The sequence below is a fragment of the Penaeus monodon genome, chromosome 25 (genome assembly GCF_015228065.2).
Source record: "Penaeus monodon isolate SGIC_2016 chromosome 25, NSTDA_Pmon_1, whole genome shotgun sequence".
Lineage (NCBI taxonomy): Eukaryota > Metazoa > Arthropoda > Malacostraca > Decapoda > Penaeidae > Penaeus > Penaeus monodon.
The window spans coordinates 41,533,142-41,533,564 of NC_051410.1; positions in this window are offsets into that span (position 1 = coordinate 41,533,142).

Sequence of the window (423 nt, forward strand, 5' to 3'; positions counted from 1 at the left end):
CTCCCTCGATCACCGTCGTCTCCTCCACGTCCCCCATTAGCCACAATCAGAGCCAAGACATGACGCATTTCACTTCACTTCTCAACTCCGGTCCGACGACAGATCAGCAAAGTGTCATTTCTTTTCGTCCGATCGAAAAACACATTTACGGAAAATCTGATCAAGAGACAGACAGTTTTAATCTCGGCCGCCATCCCATTGGAGAAATCATCCCTCTACATCTATATGGAGATTTATTTTCATTTCTATTTTTTTATTTTTTTATGACGTTTCTGGCAACACCGACGCCCTCAGAGGTCCTCGCTTTTTTGTGGCAAAGATGCTAGATAATTCTCTCTCTTGTCTTTTCGAGCTTGATCGTCGGTGCGTCGGGAGATTAACATGATTTCGTCACGAGGGCGACTCATGGCTCGGTCTTATTGA